Source organism: Taudactylus pleione, unplaced genomic scaffold, assembly GCF_031769625.1.
Source record: "Taudactylus pleione unplaced genomic scaffold, aTauple2 ptg000170l, whole genome shotgun sequence".
In the NCBI taxonomy this organism is placed as follows: domain Eukaryota; kingdom Metazoa; phylum Chordata; class Amphibia; order Anura; family Myobatrachidae; genus Taudactylus; species Taudactylus pleione.
Genome location: NW_028284572.1, coordinates 11,211,724 through 11,229,139, shown reverse-complemented (window position 1 = coordinate 11,229,139; position 17,416 = coordinate 11,211,724). Strand labels below are relative to the sequence as shown.

Genomic DNA, 17,416 nt, shown 5'->3' with positions numbered 1-17,416 from the left:
TTCTATTTGCCCAGTGCTGGCACAATACCACCACGGATGCCTGGGTTCGAGAAGTGGTCTCCCAGGGGTACGCCCTGTCTTTTCGGCACAGACCACCCCACCAGTTTTTCTGCACAAGTCCTTCTCAGGACAAGACCAAGGCGTTACAGGTTCAGGAGGCTATAGAGTCCTTGCTGAAAGCAGGGGTCATTGTTCCCGTTCCTCTATCACAACGAGGGACGGGGTATTATTCGTCTCTGTTTCTGGTGCAGAAACCCAATGGTTCTCATCGCCCTATCCTCAACTTGAAGTCTCTGAACAAATTCCTCAGAGTTCCCAAGTTCAGGATGGAAACGTTACGTTCCATCATTCTGGCGATGGAACCGGGGGATTACATGGTGTCCCTGGACATCCAGGACGCCTACCTCCATGTTCCGATAGCATCTTCACATCAGCGGTATCTGAGGTTCGCTATCCTTCAACACCACTATCAGTTCCGGGCGCTACCCTTTGGTCTCTCCACGGCACCGAGGGTGTTCACGAAGATTATGGCGGTCATGGCCGCACATCTTCGGAACCAGAATGTACGGCTGCTGCCGTACCTGGACGACCTCCTGTTGCTGGCGAGCTCCCCGGAGGTACTGCTTCAACATCTCCACCTGACGATCGCTTGCCTGCAAGCACACGGGTGGTTGATAAATTGGAAAAAGTCCTCCCTGATTCCATCACAGCGGATGGTTCATTTGGGAGCCCTGCTGGATTCGCGTCAGCAAAGGATCTTCCTGACTCCGGTGAAGGTCGCCTCCCTACAGCTGCGGATACGCAGTTGCCTGAGCCGTTGCCGCCTGTCGGTCCATTCGGCTATGAGAGTTCTGGGGTCCATGGTGTCGACATTCGACATGGTGGAATTTGCCCAGTTCCATTCCCGGCCCCTGCAGGGGCTGATTCTATCAGAATGGAACGGGTTACCTCACCGGATCCGCTCTCAGGTGCTGGTGTTGTCTCCGGACGTTCGGCTATCTTTGGCTTGGTGGCTTCAGACAGCTCATCTGGTCGAGGGGCGCCCATTTTGGATCCCGGACTGGGTCCTGCTCACGACGGATGCCAGTCTCCGGGGTTGGGGGGCAGTGACCGGCTCTTTGTCGCTTCAGGGTCGTTGGTCAGCGGAAGAAGCACTTCTCCCCATCAACATCCTGGAACTGCGGGCAGTATACAGGGCCCTGCAGTCGTCCGGCCCCGCTCTTCACGGAAGGGCGGTACAGGTGCAGTCCGACAACGCCACCACGGTGGCGTATATCAATCACCAAGGCGGAACTCGCAGTCAGGCAGCGATGTCGGAGGTGTCTCGTATCCTGACTTGGGCGGAGGGTCACATTCCAGCGATCTCGGCGGTCTTCATCCCCGGAGTCCTCAATTGGGAGGCGGACTTCCTCAGCCGTCACGACGTGCATCCCGGGGAATGGTCGCTTCACCCAGAGGTGTTTCAGCTACTCGTGGACAGGTGGGGACTGCCGGAGCTGGACTTGATGGCCTCCCGTCACAATCACAAGTTGCCCGTTTACGGGTCAAGGACAAGAGACGCAGGTGCAAGTCTGGTGGACGCGCTGTCGGTGAAATGGACGTTTCACCTGGCGTATCTGTTTCCTCCGATATCCCTGCTTCCTCGGGTTCTGCGGAAATTCAAGCAGGACGGCGGCATGCTCGTGCTGGTAGCTCCGGCGTGGCCCAGACGTCCTTGGTACTCCGATCTCAGGAGCCTCTCCATCGACGCTCCGTACCTTCTTCCTCAGCGTCGGGACCTGTTGTCTCAGGGGCCCTGCCTTTACCCGGATCTGGGTCGGCTGTCTTTGACGGCGTGGCTCTTGAGACAGCCGTCTTGAGGTCTCGGGGCTTCTCCAGTTCGGTTATTGGTACCATGCTCAGGGCACGCAAGCCTGCTTCAGCACGGATTTATCACAGAGTGTGGCACACTTACTTTCAGTGGTGTGAGTCCAGACATTATGATCCTCCGGTGTTCCGAGTTTCTAGGATCTTGGAATTTCTTCAGTCAGGATTGGATCTCGGCTTACGCCTTGCATCTCTGAAGGTTCATGTGTCCGCCTTGTCCGTGTGGTTTCAACGGCGGATTGCAATACTACCAGACGTTCACACCTTTTTCCAAGGTGTTCTCAGGATCCAGCCTCCCTTTGTGCCTCCTGTGGCTCCTTGGGACTTGGCGGTGGTGCTACGGGTCCTGCAGGGTCCTCCGTTTGAGCCTCTTGAGGCGGTGGAGCTCAAGTGGCTGACATTTAAGACGGTTTTTCTCCTGGCAATTGCTTCGGCCAGGAGGGTGTCTGAATTGGGGGCGCTTTCCTGTCGCCCTCCTTTCCTGATTTTTCACCAGGACAGAGCGGTGCTCCGCACTCGTCCTGAGTTTTTGCCCAAAGTGGTCTCGAAGTTCCATATTAATCAGGAACTTGTTGTGCCAGCTTTTCAGTCCCCTGATCTTTCAGCTGGTGAGACTTCCTTAGATGTGGTCCGGGCGCTTAGAATTTATGTAGACCGGACGGCTTCGGTTAGGAAGTCTGATTCCTTGTTTATCCTCTTTGGTTTTCACAAGAGGGGTTGGCCTGCCAACAAACAAACGTTAGCCCGTTGGCTTCGTTCCGTTATTTGTGAGGCTTATGCACAGGAGGGCTTACCTGTGCCAGCCTCTGTTAAGGCTCATTCCACTCGTTCTGTGGGTCCCTCTTGGGCTGCTAGACGTGGCGCTTTTGCTGTTCAGCTGTGTAAGGCGGCCACTTGGTCTTCAATTCAAACGTTTTTGAGATTCTATGCGTTTGACACCTTTGCCTCTCAGGATGCATCCTTTGGGCGCCGGGTACTCCTTTCAGCACAGGAGCGTCCCCGCCCTTAGTTGTACTGCTTTGGGACATCCCCAAGGTCAACCCTGTGGACCCCCTATGGACCCTGAAGTAGAAAACAAGAGATATGGTAAGAACTTACCTTTGTTATCTCTGTTTCTACGAAGTCCATAGGGTCCACAGGGCGCCCGCCCTGACGCACCTGGCTTCAAATGGGCTGTGTGGCTGGTCACCGGTTTTCCGTCTCCCATTTCTGTGAGTATGGTTTCTTGTGTGTTCCAGTCTTCCTTCTCTCTGTTTAGTCTCCTCCTCCGGCCTTGGCTGCTTACCAACTGAGGTGCTGTGGCCGGGGGCGGGGTATAGAGGAGGACGGACCCAAGTGCATCCTGGGAGCAGCTAAAGCTTTAACTGCGTGGTGCCCATGGATCCAGATCCAGCTATACCCCAAGGTCAACCCTGTGGACCCTATGGACTTCGTAGAAACAGAGATAACAAAGGTAAGTTCTTACCATATCTCTTGTTTTCCCTGCCTCTAACAGCCAGAGTCTTTCTGGTAATGCCTCCTGTAACATTCCATCAACTAAAACATTTTGTTGCTTGTAAGTTCTGCGATCCGTAACTTGAGTTTGCATGATGCGATCTCTCCACCGATAACACCGGGATTCTGTAAAAAGCGTACGCATCAGAACGAAACCAAACACACCTTGCTTATCATGTATAATACCTTAGATATCAAAAACCTCTATTTCTTAGCATTTAAACTAACTTAACCAACTTGAATCATACAATTTGATGCTAATGGAACCTTGTGTGCGAATATGTAGTGTGTGAGTATTCGGGGTTTGATATAAGGACGCTAGTTATTAATGGGTGAGATTTAAGTGCATAATTTCTCATACATGAAGTGAACATCCAGCAGTGTGGATGGCTGAGGGTTGTAGTTCTACATGCCCTCTGTCAGCAGGCCCCCACCTGTTGTGTGTTCAAAGGAAAACAAAACCTCTTTTGTTCTCACAGACTCTTGTGTGAAATGCAAATGTATTACCACCTTAAGCTGTGGAATTTTGGGGCCATCCTGTCTAGGATTCAGACAAATCCAATTGTGTAGATATTATATTACAATTGCCACAACTATACTTTATCTGCATCCAGGGATTCCCAATTTGTATGTAAAAATACCCATTGTCTCTTATTTACTTTTACTCAGAAAGCTTGTTTTTCCAGTTGCCCTTGGTAGGTTAACAACAACATTGCCATCTGTTCTTAGCTCCTGAGTTATAACTTGAATTGACGCTGACCACAAAAATGGTGTCTTGCGATCTCATTTCCAAAATGGAGTCTTGCGGCCATTCGCAAGATGGCGTCGCCGCGATTAAATTTTAAACTGAACTTGTCTCAGCCAATTATTCAGCTTCGACAGCCGCTTGGGTTTGGCCGGGGCTCTGTCACCGCTTAAATACACAGTATCACATCCACATCTGCCTCAAGGTAAGGAACAGTTGTTTACACACATTTAAACATTATTTGTCCACTATTGGGTAGGTGTGTACCACTACTCTTAATAGGCTCAGCCAGATCACGTGTCCTTTGTGTACATCACGTGACCCGGCGCCACATCTCGGCCTAGTACTATCGAGTATGTGTATAACTTTACACAAATTCCTATTTGTTTTACATGCTGTTAAGGTTATAACAGCGTCTATGTATTCATATAAGCGTCTGATGTATGACCATGCACTATTTCCTATACGGCTTGGTTGATTAGGTACTTGGTCAATTACAGCTGTTCATCATTGACCTCCACATAAGGGTATATAAAGCCACTCTTTTGGACATTGGAGATCATACTGAAGAAGTTGTGGGATTTTACATGACGAAACTCGTGTAGCACCCCACACCAGGCACCGACTACTGCACCACTGGCAACTCACTTGAACCTTTCCGGACCGGCGCCATCTACTTTTCTCCGGTCGTTGACTTTATCACCAGTAATCCCAGGGACCTCTCACTTTAAAGAATTGGGATCCTACAGCACTGTTTCTGGGTCCCATCACATATTATGGGGGGTGAGGGCAGGCAGCAGTTGGGGTAGAGGGGGTTAAAGCAAACAGCAGTTGGGGTAAAGCTGGGGATAAAGGCAGGGAAAGTTGGGGTAGAGCTGGCGGTAGAAAGGAGTAAGGGCAGGCAGTGCTGGTGGTATGGAGGGGGCAAGGGCGGGGATAGGGGCTTTCAATGGCATTGCACCAAAAGTTCCCACCACACGTTGTGCTGTTACCACATCCTATGGTATCCGGGCCTGCTCCCCTGGCTGTACACTGGGCTGTTTCCGGCTAGCTGCAGCAGCTGGTGCTCAGAGATAAGACAGGCAATGTGGTTCTAGCAATAGACAGATTTAATTAAACCTTCCCTCCAGTGTTACAGCATGTATGTGCACTCCACTACTTACACATACATATAGTCTGCCCCTCCATCTCAGCTTCAATCCGTATACAATCACAGCAATTTATAGATACAGGGCTGGTGCTAGGTGTCTTGGCACCCAATATCGACCTGTGCCTCAGAGCACCCTCTTCCAGAGCATAACACAATAACAGAAACAGGTGGCTGCTTTCTTGCAGCCGTACCCCGCACTTGGAGTGTGCTTGAAGCCGGCACTGGATAGATAGACATACAGACACACACACACACACACACACACACACACACACACACACACACTTACTTGTGGTGTCAATGTGCTTGAATACACTTTTTATGCATAAACTTGCTTTCTGTATGCATCAAATCCCATATTTATTTTTCCTTTACAAAGATAATCCTCTGGCTTACTTATTTTCTACTTCTATTTTTAATATAAATGTACATGACTACTGTTAGAGACTGAGGGCCTGATTCAGACCTGGTCGCAAGCGCTGTGCGCTCGCAACCGGGTCGATGGTGGGCCAGTGCGCATGCGCACGACGGAGCCGGCTCCGTCGTACGCATGCGCGAGACCTGGATAGCGACGGGCACTCCGTCGCTCCGGGTCTCGCAACAAAGAGGGCGTGCTGTCGATGTTGAGTGACAGCATGCCCCCTTTGGTGGGCGGGCCGGGGTAGTGGCTGCCCGAATGGAGGTGTTCCCATGGGAACGCCTCCGTTTGGGGGCGGCCCCACTGACATCACGAGTGATGTCAGTGGCAGAGATTTCGGCTCTGAGCCGAAATCTCTCTCGGTCTTGCGGCAACGAGACCCTACCACAAGGGTCTCGTCGCAAGCCCAATGGTCGCGATGGTCTTGACCATTGCGACCATCTTCCTGGCCGCTCGCTATAGCTGTATGCCGTTCTAAAAAAAAAAAAGACCGGCCCTGATTCAGAGTGAGCGCTCTGTCAGAGCGACCGGCTCTGAATCAGGCCCTGTGTTTGTTGTGGACCCGGGGTGGTAACAGGAGTAGACACCGGAACAGTTTTAAACTGAAAAGTGGGTTGTTTAATGTGAATGTTGGTAGACATGAGCAATAAGATACACTAATATTAGTAATAAACAAACTGATATATGTGGCAGAAGGGAACTGTAGTGAGTGGGAATAAACGAATGTCCAGATCAGTGACCGAGATGAATGAGGTGAATCCAGATAGACTGTAATGGTGGGTACACACTACACGATATGCTCCCTGAGCGATATCGTGTAGTGTTGTCCCCGGCAGGCTGTGCTCAATGTTGTTCATGACATTGAGCACAGCCGCTGAACGATATCATTAACGATATCGTTCAGCGCCGGGCTCTCTCCCCCATTCCCTGACATGCAGCAACCTGACGAGATCGTCAGGTTGGCCTGCTTGTCAGCCCGATGAACGATAATGACGAACGACCCACGGGAACGCGCGTCGTCGTTATCGTTCATCTTTTTGGGGTTGAAAATGGACGATAAAGTGGACGACTGAACGATAATGATATCGTTATCGTTCAGTCGTCCACTTTATCGCCCAGTGTGTACGCACCTTTAGTGTGAAGTGGATATCCTGGTATGCTGAATGGTGGCTGAGAGGGATATCCAGAAATGCTGCGATGATGGCTGAAAGGAGAATCCGCTAATGCTGTGATGATGATGGCTGCGCAGGAATGGGTTAACTGAGGAGCCAGGTTCAGGCAGGAGCGGGTCTGGTGATCCCAGCAGAGTGCGAGGTAAGGCAGAGTGGTGCAGGCTATGCAGGAAGCCGGAGGCTGACAAGGAGCTAGGGCAAGCACCGGAGCACAAGCCTATGGAGCGCAGAGAACTCTCTCTCACAGCTGATGCTGTGAACACATTGCACTGGCAACTACAGGGCGCTCCAAACACCCTTAAGTACCCAGTAACGGAACGTGATAGGCCAGAGAGAGCAGGAGACCCACTGACGATTGGCCTGCTATGTCACATGGCCAAAGACAAGATGGTGGAGCCCAGACAGCCACTAGACTTACCCTTGCGTACACGCAATGCCAGTCTCCTAACGCCAGAAGGACCGCGCCACAGCGCCCTCACCGGTAAGGACCGCAAACCTCCGCTGCGAAACCCTGGTCGTAACAACTACTTTGCAATAGTAACATGACATGATGACATCTGCAATGTTAAAAATTAAAGAATAAGTCTATAGCACTGTGAGCTAACAAGCCAGAAACCCGATCTCTGCCCTTGCAGAAATTGCACCCCACACTCCTCTAGCACAATGGCCACAGTCTGTAGAGTTCTTTGTCACCTGTCATTATTTACCAGCAGATCACATGCCTGGTAATGACAATATCATCTGCTAGACAGATGATATGACCCAAAAGGGGCATAAAAATTAAATAAAACCCACCTTCATCCCCGGAGTCCTCAATTGGGAGGCGGACTTCCTCAGCCGTCACGACGTGCATCCCGGGGAATGGTCGCTTCACCCAGAGGTGTTTCAGCTACTCGTGGACAGGTGGGGACTGCCGGAGCTGGACTTGATGGCCTCCCGTCACAATCACAAGTTGCCCGTTTACGGGTCAAGGACAAGAGACGCAGGTGCAAGTCTGGTGGACGCGCTGTCGGTGAAATGGACGTTTCACCTGGCGTATCTGTTTCCTCCGATATCCCTGCTTCCTCGGGTTCTGCGGAAATTCAAGCAGGACGGCGGCATGCTCGTGCTGGTAGCTCCGGCGTGGCCCAGACGTCCTTGGTACTCCGATCTCAGGAGCCTCTCCATCGACGCTCCGTACCTTCTTCCTCAGCGTCGGGACCTGTTGTCTCAGGGGCCCTGCCTTTACCCGGATCTGGGTCGGCTGTCTTTGACGGCGTGGCTCTTGAGACAGCCGTCTTGAGGTCTCGGGGCTTCTCCAGTTCGGTTATTGGTACCATGCTCAGGGCACGCAAGCCTGCTTCAGCACGGATTTATCACAGAGTGTGGCACACTTACTTTCAGTGGTGTGAGTCCAGACATTATGATCCTCCGGTGTTCCGAGTTTCTAGGATCTTGGAATTTCTTCAGTCAGGATTGGATCTCGGCTTACGCCTTGCATCTCTGAAGGTTCATGTGTCCGCCTTGTCCGTGTGGTTTCAACGGCGGATTGCAATACTACCAGACGTTCACACCTTTTTCCAAGGTGTTCTCAGGATCCAGCCTCCCTTTGTGCCTCCTGTGGCTCCTTGGGACTTGGCGGTGGTGCTACGGGTCCTGCAGGGTCCTCCGTTTGAGCCTCTTGAGGCGGTGGAGCTCAAGTGGCTGACATTTAAGACGGTTTTTCTCCTGGCAATTGCTTCGGCCAGGAGGGTGTCTGAATTGGGGGCGCTTTCCTGTCGCCCTCCTTTCCTGATTTTTCACCAGGACAGAGCGGTGCTCCGCACTCGTCCTGAGTTTTTGCCCAAAGTGGTCTCGAAGTTCCATATTAATCAGGAACTTGTTGTGCCAGCTTTTCAGTCCCCTGATCTTTCAGCTGGTGAGACTTCCTTAGATGTGGTCCGGGCGCTTAGAATTTATGTAGACCGGACGGCTTCGGTTAGGAAGTCTGATTCCTTGTTTATCCTCTTTGGTTTTCACAAGAGGGGTTGGCCTGCCAACAAACAAACGTTAGCCCGTTGGCTTCGTTCCGTTATTTGTGAGGCTTATGCACAGGAGGGCTTACCTGTGCCAGCCTCTGTTAAGGCTCATTCCACTCGTTCTGTGGGTCCCTCTTGGGCTGCTAGACGTGGCGCTTTTGCTGTTCAGCTGTGTAAGGCGGCCACTTGGTCTTCAATTCAAACGTTTTTGAGATTCTATGCGTTTGACACCTTTGCCTCTCAGGATGCATCCTTTGGGCGCCGGGTACTCCTTTCAGCACAGGAGCGTCCCCGCCCTTAGTTGTACTGCTTTGGGACATCCCCAAGGTCAACCCTGTGGACCCCCTATGGACCCTGAAGTAGAAAACAAGAGATATGGTAAGAACTTACCTTTGTTATCTCTGTTTCTACGAAGTCCATAGGGTCCACAGGGCGCCCGCCCTGACGCACCTGGCTTCAAATGGGCTGTGTGGCTGGTCACCGGTTTTCCGTCTCCCATTTCTGTGAGTATGGTTTCTTGTGTGTTCCAGTCTTCCTTCTCTCTGTTTAGTCTCCTCCTCCGGCCTTGGCTGCTTACCAACTGAGGTGCTGTGGCCGGGGGCGGGGTATAGAGGAGGACGGACCCAAGTGCATCCTGGGAGCAGCTAAAGCTTTAACTGCGTGGTGCCCATGGATCCAGATCCAGCTATACCCCAAGGTCAACCCTGTGGACCCTATGGACTTCGTAGAAACAGAGATAACAAAGGTAAGTTCTTACCATATCTCTTGTTTTCCCTGCCTCTAACAGCCAGAGTCTTTCTGGTAATGCCTCCTGTAACATTCCATCAACTAAAACATTTTGTTGCTTGTAAGTTCTGCGATCCGTAACTTGAGTTTGCATGATGCGATCTCTCCACCGATAACACCGGGATTCTGTAAAAAGCGTACGCATCAGAACGAAACCAAACACACCTTGCTTATCATGTATAATACCTTAGATATCAAAAACCTCTATTTCTTAGCATTTAAACTAACTTAACCAACTTGAATCATACAATTTGATGCTAATGGAACCTTGTGTGCGAATATGTAGTGTGTGAGTATTCGGGGTTTGATATAAGGACGCTAGTTATTAATGGGTGAGATTTAAGTGCATAATTTCTCATACATGAAGTGAACATCCAGCAGTGTGGATGGCTGAGGGTTGTAGTTCTACATGCCCTCTGTCAGCAGGCCCCCACCTGTTGTGTGTTCAAAGGAAAACAAAACCTCTTTTGTTCTCACAGACTCTTGTGTGAAATGCAAATGTATTACCACCTTAAGCTGTGGAATTTTGGGGCCATCCTGTCTAGGATTCAGACAAATCCAATTGTGTAGATATTATATTACAATTGCCACAACTATACTTTATCTGCATCCAGGGATTCCCAATTTGTATGTAAAAATACCCATTGTCTCTTATTTACTTTTACTCAGAAAGCTTGTTTTTCCAGTTGCCCTTGGTAGGTTAACAACAACATTGCCATCTGTTCTTAGCTCCTGAGTTATAACTTGAATTGACGCTGACCACAAAAATGGTGTCTTGCGATCTCATTTCCAAAATGGAGTCTTGCGGCCATTCGCAAGATGGCGTCGCCGCGATTAAATTTTAAACTGAACTTGTCTCAGCCAATTATTCAGCTTCGACAGCCGCTTGGGTTTGGCCGGGGCTCTGTCACCGCTTAAATACACAGTATCACATCCACATCTGCCTCAAGGTAAGGAACAGTTGTTTACACACATTTAAACATTATTTGTCCACTATTGGGTAGGTGTGTACCACTACTCTTAATAGGCTCAGCCAGATCACGTGTCCTTTGTGTACATCACGTGACCCGGCGCCACATCTCGGCCTAGTACTATCGAGTATGTGTATAATTTTACACAAATTCCTATTTGTTTTACATGCTGTTAAGGTTATAACAGCGTCTATGTATTCATATAAGCGTCTGATGTATGACCATGCACTATTTCCTATACGGCTTGGTTGATTAGGTACTTGGTCAATTACAGCTGTTCATCATTGACCTCCACATAAGGGTATATAAAGCCACTCTTTTGGACATTGGAGATCATACTGAAGAAGTTGTGGGATTTTACATGACGAAACTCGTGTAGCACCCCACACCAGGCACCGACTACTGCACCACTGGCAACTCACTTGAACCTTTCCGGACCGGCGCCATCTACTTTTCTCCGGTCGTTGACTTTATCACCAGTAATCCCAGGGACCTCTCACTTTAAAGAATTGGGATCCTACAGCACTGTTTCTGGGTCCCATCACATATTATGGGGGGTGAGGGCAGGCAGCAGTTGGGGTAGAGGGGGTTAAAGCAAACAGCAGTTGGGGTAAAGCTGGGGATAAAGGCAGGGAAAGTTGGGGTAGAGCTGGCGGTAGAAAGGAGTAAGGGCAGGCAGTGCTGGTGGTATGGAGGGGGCAAGGGCGGGGATAGGGGCTTTCAATGGCATTGCACCAAAAGTTCCCACCACACGTTGTGCTGTTACCACATCCTATGGTATCCGGGCCTGCTCCCCTGGCTGTACACTGGGCTGTTTCCGGCTAGCTGCAGCAGCTGGTGCTCAGAGATAAGACAGGCAATGTGGTTCTAGCAATAGACAGATTTAATTAAACCTTCCCTCCAGTGTTACAGCATGTATGTGCACTCCACTACTTACACATACATATAGTCTGCCCCTCCATCTCAGCTTCAATCCGTATACAATCACAGCAATTTATAGATACAGGGCTGGTGCTAGGTGTCTTGGCACCCAATATCGACCTGTGCCTCAGAGCGCCCTCTTCCAGAGCATAACACAATAACAGAAACAGGTGGCTGCTTTCTTGCAGCCGTACCCCGCACTTGGAGTGTGCTTGAAGCCGGCACTGGATAGATAGACATACAGACACACACACACACACACACACACACACACACACACACACACACACACACACACACACACTTACTTGTGGTGTCAATGTGCTTGAATACACTTTTTATGCATAAACTTGCTTTCTGTATGCATCAAATCCCATATTTATTTTTCCTTTACAAAGATAATCCTCTGGCTTACTTATTTTCTACTTCTATTTTTAATATAAATGTACATGACTACTGTTAGAGACTGAGGGCCTGATTCAGACCTGGTCGCAAGCGCTGTGCGCTCGCAACCGGGTCGATGGTGGGCCAGTGCACATGCGCACGACGGAGCCGGCTCCGTCGTACGCATGCGCGAGACCTGGATAGCGACGGGCACTCCGTCGCTCCGGGTCTCGCAACAAAGAGGGCGTGCTGTCGATGTTGAGTGACAGCATGCCCCCTTTGGTGGGCGGGCCGGGGTAGTGGCTGCCCGAATGGAGGTGTTCCCATGGGAACGCCTCCGTTTGGGGGCGGCCCCACTGACATCACGAGTGATGTCAGTGGCAGAGATTTCGGCTCTGAGCCGAAATCTCTCTCGGTCTTGCGGCAACGAGACCCTACCACAAGGGTCTCGTCGCAAGCCCAATGGTCGCGATGGTCTTGACCATTGCGACCATCTTCCTGGCCGCTCGCTATAGCTGTATGCCGTTCTAAAAAAAAAAAAGACCGGCCCTGATTCAGAGTGAGCGCTCTGTCAGAGCGACCGGCTCTGAATCAGGCCCTGTGTTTGTTGTGGACCCGGGGTGGTAACAGGAGTAGACACCGGAACAGTTTTAAACTGAAAAGTGGGTTGTTTAATGTGAATGTTGGTAGACATGAGCAATAAGATACACTAATATTAGTAATAAACAAACTGATATATGTGGCAGAAGGGAACTGTAGTGAGTGGGAATAAACGAATGTCCAGATCAGTGACCGAGATGAATGAGGTGAATCCAGATAGACTGTAATGGTGGGTACACACTACACGATATGCTCCCTGAGCGATATCGTGTAGTGTTGTCCCCGGCAGGCTGTGCTCAATGTTGTTCATGACATTGAGCACAGCCGCTGAACGATATCATTAACGATATCGTTCAGCGCCGGGCTCTCTCCCCCATTCCCTGACATGCAGCAACCTGACGAGATCGTCAGGTTGGCCTGCTTGTCAGCCCGATGAACGATAATGACGAACGACCCACGGGAACGCGCGTCGTCGTTATCGTTCATCTTTTTGGGGTTGAAAATGGACGATAAAGTGGACGACTGAACGATAATGATATCGTTATCGTTCAGTCGTCCACTTTATCGCCCAGTGTGTACGCACCTTTAGTGTGAAGTGGATATCCTGGTATGCTGAATGGTGGCTGAGAGGGATATCCAGAAATGCTGCGATGATGGCTGAAAGGAGAATCCGCTAATGCTGTGATGATGATGGCTGCGCAGGAATGGGTTAACTGAGGAGCCAGGTTCAGGCAGGAGCGGGTCTGGTGATCCCAGCAGAGTGCGAGGTAAGGCAGAGTGGTGCAGGCTATGCAGGAAGCCGGAGGCTGACAAGGAGCTAGGGCAAGCACCGGAGCACAAGCCTATGGAGCGCAGAGAACTCTCTCTCACAGCTGATGCTGTGAACACATTGCACTGGCAACTACAGGGCGCTCCAAACACCCTTAAGTACCCAGTAACGGAACGTGATAGGCCAGAGAGAGCAGGAGACCCACTGACGATTGGCCTGCTATGTCACATGGCCAAAGACAAGATGGTGGAGCCCAGACAGCCACTAGACTTACCCTTGCGTACACGCAATGCCAGTCTCCTAACGCCAGAAGGACCGCGCCACAGCGCCCTCACCGGTAAGGACCGCAAACCTCCGCTGCGAAACCCTGGTCGTAACAACTACTTTGCAATAGTAACATGACATGATGACATCTGCAATGTTAAAAATTAAAGAATAAGTCTATAGCACTGTGAGCTAACAAGCCAGAAACCCGATCTCTGCCCTTGCAGAAATTGCACCCCACACTCCTCTAGCACAATGGCCACAGTCTGTAGAGTTCTTTGTCACCTGTCATTATTTACCAGCAGATCACATGCCTGGTAATGACAATATCATCTGCTAGACAGATGATATGACCCAAAAGGGGCATAAAAATTAAATAAAACCCACCTGCTTCTCAGGGGTCTCCTTTTCTAGCTCCCAGTATTTATTGTGCCACACCAGATAGGGCAGGGAGTATCTGCTATCCGGACTTTTTCTTTGCTGGCATCATCCTTGTCTCATGCTCAGAATCACTATGCAGAGCAGTGTTGTGGTAAAGGCAGCGTGGGAGGCTGTACTTCGGCTCCTGCTCGCTGTCACGTTGCGTCATCTGCAGACAGCGGGTGTCGCTGCCGGATGGCGAGCTGGGGATGGGGCGGATGTTTAATGGGGACACATTGAGTCCTCATTGGACGACGAGGAGACGCCGCCCATGCCGATTTGTTAGGGAGACGCTGGGGGAAGCTAATGAGCCGGCTTCTGCGGCACGCACACAGCGCGTCCTGCAGGATCCACTCACTTTTAAAAAGTGAGTCCCTCATTTGCTATCGTGTAAATACGCGCTATAGCGTATTTTGTGATCACTGATCAACATCGCATCATTGCAGCCATCTCTGCATTTCTATCAGGATGTGGCCAATTAAATCAGGACTGGTAAATACACAAAAGCTGTATAATATCCTGGATCTATTTTACTTAGGCCAGTGACTGTCATTATATTATGTCGTTTGCCACTTGAATTGATACTTTTAACAGACACTCACCTTACTATTTTCAATATTTCATGAACTCATCACTCATCTATCTTTTAATATTATTATTATTATTATTAACCCTGAATGAATTTATAGTTGATCTATGCCATTTTTATTATTGATTTCCTATGAATTGCAGCAATAAATAGCTATTGTTTTTTTTAACCAAGCCATATAGAGTCATATACCATATGTATATTTATTGTATGTTGATACCTTAAGCCGCGTATACACTAGACGATAAATTGGCAATTTTGAACGATCATGATATCGTTATCGTTCATCGTCTGAAATATCGTCCAGTGGATATGCCGTCAACGACCAGCAATGCACGCTCCCGCTGTTCGTTGACGACATCTTTCATCGCCCTTACTTGCAGGGAGGGTGACGTCACTGAAAAATATTGTGATTGATATTGTTCAGTTTGGGTGATTAATGTCGTTAATGACATTGAGCACATCACTGCCGGGGAGACACTAGACGATATCGCTCATGAGCTTATTGTCTAGTGGATACCCGCCTTTAAATCTACCTTTACACTTGTTATTAAACAGTTTAATCGGTTTACACCAGGTTCATTAGCGCTGTTCCTATTTTTTCTATTATTTGCCCACTTGACTCAGTGGACCACAGGTGCCTATGCGCATTTCGCCGATTATCCGGCTTCTTCATACACCGCTGTTCTATGCCTTGTTTTTTTTCTTTTAAAAAATATTCATAAGTGCTCCGGAACTGTTTTACCTACACATAGACATCACGCTCGCTTCCTGACACACAATTTTTTGCTGTACAAATCCAGTATGCAGTGTTTTATAAGTGTAGCATTAAGACTTTCCATTGCGGACTGCGTTAAGTGCTTCTGAGTGGACAGTTGTTAGGCCGGAACTCATTGTGTACTGACAGCACTATCCCATAGAGATCAATGATTGCACCCATAGGGATTGGTATGAAATACTGTTGGACCTACGTCCGACAGTTCAAATCCCGGCGCTGGAAGACCGGCAGCAGTGAAGATCCCGACAGCTAAAAAGGTAAGTATTTACTAACCCTACGACCCCCCACACCCCTAACCCTCCTTTAGGGTTGCCTAACCCTAACCTCCCCCCTAGTGCCTATCCCACCCCGCCCCCCCCAAGTGCCTAAACCTAACCCCCCCGTCCCCGCAGCCTACATCTAAGTCTTCGGGGGGGGGGGTGCCTAACCCTAGCCTCCCCCCGGGGGGTGCCTAACCCTAAGTCCCCCCGGGAGCTCCTAACCTAACCCTCCCCACCCCCGCTGCTGTCCGCGCCCGCTGCCCGGCTTACCTTTGTTCGGTATGCCGGGCGTCGGGTTCCCAGTGTAGGTATAATGACAGGCGTCGGGATTCCGACGCCTGTCATTAGTACCCTGCCAGGATTTGACAGTCGGGAAGCCGGCGGTTGGCATTTCCACCGTCTGCTTCCTGACTGCATCCCCATCCATACTAGCTGTGCTCAACATGCTGTATTAGACAGCTCAATGTCTCTGGAGAAGAGCCAAATGATAAGCTGCATAGTATCCCAAATTCTGTCCATACTATAGACATCTAAAGAGGAATAGCATCAGATCAGAATAAACAAAATGACATTTTGTAATATTTTCCAACATTTAATTTGATTTACTTTTCTATCCATTAAAAATGATACTTTACTGTTTATTTCTATTATCATTGTATTAGCCATTATACCAGTTAGGGTAAATCCACATATGTGCATTTGTCCACTGTAAGGGTGGTCTCAGACAGGTATGATAAATGCTGTACTTTTCCAACTGGACATATGCTGTACATATGCTGTACATATCTACAACATTTTCATTTTGCTGTAGATATGAATATAATCATGTAGAATGAATTACAACCTTTCTTTGATGTTAAATATTGGCTACAATATTAATAAGAGTGTTGCCCAGGTGGCCTCCAAATGATTGTAAAAACCATTTCCAATGTAGGCGGCACTCCAGGATCCTGGAGGCAATGTAATGGGGGGAAATGTATTAGCCTGCGAGATGTAGGTATTCGCTGCCATTCTGGCAAGTCTGCCAGTGGCAATCATTTAAAAGGCAATATTAACCTAGTTTCACGTTTTTAAATTATTTGCATTTAAAAAAAACAAAAAAAAACAGAATCTGGCAGATGCTTGCATCTTGCAGGTAATTACATTTCCCTTATAGACTACTAGTCCATTCAGAATCTCAAAATTTAGTAGTAGTCTATAAATTTGCCTTCAATACTCTGGAATGCTTTGTCAATCAATTGTTATTTTTTTCCCCGTTTTACGGGTCTGTTTGTGTGTCCAGTTATGCATTCGGACACCCAGTATCCAGTTGGATACTAATTTGGGTTTTAGGGTGGTTAGTGTACCAGTCGGACCTCTTGACGGAATGGGCCAAGCAGAACTTTGACCCAGGCAGCCTGTTTGGGGTCTTCCACTGGATAGATTTGGACAACATCACGTAATTTTGGACAAAAACTTCAGAGTATTAACTTTGGATCCCAGAAGACATACTAGGGGGTTGAGGTCCCGGTCGGACCTCCTGTTGGTGTACGTGGGCAGAACTTTTGACCCTGGGAGCCTGTTCTGAGCCTACCACTGGATGGATTTGGCCGAAAACTTCACAGAGTGGTAACATTGGATCCCAGGAGACATACTAGGGGGATGAGGTGTGGTCAGACCTCCCATTGGTGTACGCTGGGCAGAACATTGACCTGGGCGTGTTGGGCAGAACTTTGACCCGGGAAGCCTGTTCTGGGCCTTCCAATAGATGGATTTGGACGAAAACTTCACAGAGGGGTGATGATTGGTCTGGGTTGCCTAATCGAATGGTTGGGGTCCAATTAACCAACGCC

General features: G+C 49.3%; 1 protein-coding gene across 1 annotated transcript in view; it reads left to right on the top strand.

The window, feature by feature from the left end:
- The window catches only part of MND1 (meiotic nuclear divisions 1), a 92,996-nt gene that overhangs the window by 24,875 nt on the left and 50,705 nt on the right, over positions 1 to 17,416 (top strand). The gene's annotated exons all lie outside the window — the stretch shown is intronic.